At 34.1% G+C, this 2,514-nt stretch overlaps 1 non-coding gene across 1 annotated transcript; it reads right to left on the bottom strand.

Moving 5' to 3' along the window:
- Window positions 1-1,364: 1,364 nt before the first annotated feature.
- Window positions 1,365-1,472, bottom strand: LOC112719445 (small nucleolar RNA R71). The gene has a single exon (XR_003161746.1). It is a non-coding gene; the product is annotated as a small nucleolar RNA R71 (small nucleolar RNA).
- Between the last annotated feature and the right edge of the window lie 1,042 nt (window positions 1,473-2,514).

The raw sequence follows: 2,514 nt of genomic DNA, 5'->3' as shown, positions 1-2,514 counted from the left end.
TTAGTCAAAAATTTTAAAAATTAGCTATTTCTTAAAAGTCAAGTCAAATTTTCAATTTTAAAAAAAAATTTTATCTTTTCAAAACTTTTTCAAAAATCAAATCTTTTTCATTTTTTTACTATTTTTTGAAAAATTTTAATTTAATTTTCAAAATCTTTTTCTTATCTTTATCTCAAAATTTTGAAGGCTTTACTTACAATTAATGTGATTGATTCAAAAATTTGAACTTTGTTACTTTCTTATTAAGAAAGATTCAATCTTTAAATTCTAGAATCTTATCTTTTAGTTTCTTGTTAGTCAAGTAATTAATTTTAATTTTAAAAATCAAATCTTTTTCAAAATATCTTTTTTCGATCATATCTTTTCAAAATATCTTTTCTAACTTCTTATCTTTTCAAAAATTGATTTTTAAATCTTTTTCAACTAACTAATTGACTTTTTGTTTGTTTTTTTATCTTTTTCAAAACCACCTAACAACCCCTCTCTCTCTAATTTTCGAAAATATCTCCCCCTTTTTTTTCAAAATTATTTTTAATTAACTAATTATTTTAAATTTTAATTTTAATTTTTGTTTCTTCTCTTAATTTTCGAAAATCACTAACCCTTTTTCAAAATTTATTTTCGAATTTCTCCCTCTCTCCTCCTCTTCTATTTATTTATTTGTTTACTAACACTTCTCTTCATCTCAAAGAATCTGAACCTATCTTCACCCTTGTGTTTGGATTCTTACCTTTTCCTTCTGCTATTCTCTTTTTCTTCTACTAACATAAAGGAATCTCTCTACTGTGGTAAAGAGGATCTCTATTATTATTTTCTGTTCCCTTCTTTTTCATATGAGCAGGAGCAAGGACAAGAATATTCTTGTTAAAGCAGATCCTGAACCTGAAAGGACTCTAAAGAGGAAACTAAGAGAAGCTAAATTACAACAATCCAGAGACAACCTTACATAAATTTTCGAAAAGGAAGAGGAGATGGCAGCCGAAAATAATAATGCAAGGAGGATGCTTGGTGGCTATACTACACCTACTTCTAAGTTTGATGGAAGAAGCATCTCAATCCCTGCCATTGGAGCAAAAAATGTTGAGCTGAAACCTCAACTAGTTGCTCTAATGCAATAAAACTGCAAGTTTCATGGACTTCCATCAGAAGATCCCTATCAATTTTTAACTAAGTTCTTGCAGATCTGTAAGACTGTTAAGACTAATGGAGTAGATCTTGAAGTCTACAGGCTCATGCTTTTCCCTTTTGCTGTAAGAGACAAAGCTAGAACATGGTTGAACTCACAACCTAGAGATAGCCTGGACTCTTGGGATAAGCTGGTTATGGCCTTCTTGGCTAAGTTTTTTCCTCCTCAAAAGTTGAGCAAGCTTAGAGTGGATGTTCAGACCTTCAAACAAAAAGATGGTGAATCCCTCTATGAAGCTTGGGAAAGATACAAGCAGATGACCAAAAGGTGTCCTTCTGACATGCTTTCAGAGTGGACCATTCTGAATATATTCTATTATGGTCTATCTGAGTTTTCTAAGATGTCACTGGACCATTCTGCAGGTGGATCCATTCACCTAAAAAAAACGCCTGCAGAAGCTCAAGAACTTATTGACATGGTTACAAATAACCAGTTCATGTACACTTAGAAGAATTTCATGAATAATGGGACGCCTCAGAGGAAGAGAGTTCTTGAGATTGATGCTCTGAATGCCATATTGGCTCAGAACAAAATGTTGACTCAGCAAGTCAATATGATTTCTCAAAGTCTGAATGGATGGAAAAATGCATCCAACAGTACTAAAAAGGCATCTTCTGAAGAAGAAGCTTATGATCCTGAGAACCCTGCAATGGCAGAGGTAAATTACATGGGTAAAACTTATGGAAACACCTATAATTCATCATGGAGAAATCATCCAAATTTCTCATGGAAGGATCAATAAAAGCCTCAACAAGGCTTTAATAATGGTGGAAGAAATAGGCTCAGCAATAGCAAGCCTTTTCCATCATCTTCTCAGCAACAGATAGAGAATTCTGAGCAGAGTCCCTCTAACTTAGCAAATATAGTCTTTGATCTATCTAAGGCCACTTTAAGTTTCATGACTGAAACAAGGTCCTCCATTAGAAATTTAGAGGCACAAGTGGGCCAGCTGAGTAAGAAAATCACTGAAATTCCTCCTAGTACTCTCCCAAGCAATACAGAAGAGAATCCAAAAAGAGAGTGTAAGGCCATTGATATTATCTATATGGCCGAATCCAAGGAGGAAGGGGAGGACGTGAATCCCAATAAGAAAGACCTCATGGGACGTCCCCCAGATAGAAAGGAGTTCCCTATTGAGAATCTAAAGGAATTTGAGGCTCACCTAGAGACCATAAAGATCCCATTAAATCTCCTTCTACCATTCATGAGCTCTGAAGATTATTCTTCCTCTGAAGAGGATGAAAATGTAACTGGAGAGCAAGTTGCTCAATATCTAGGAGCCATCATGAAGCTGAATGCCAAATTGTTTGGTAATGAGATTTGGGAAG

This window comes from Arachis hypogaea, chromosome 10 (assembly GCF_003086295.3).
Source record: "Arachis hypogaea cultivar Tifrunner chromosome 10, arahy.Tifrunner.gnm2.J5K5, whole genome shotgun sequence".
NCBI classification, from domain to species: Eukaryota; Viridiplantae; Streptophyta; class Magnoliopsida; order Fabales; family Fabaceae; genus Arachis; species Arachis hypogaea.
This window is presented reverse-complemented; position numbering and strand designations above follow the sequence as displayed.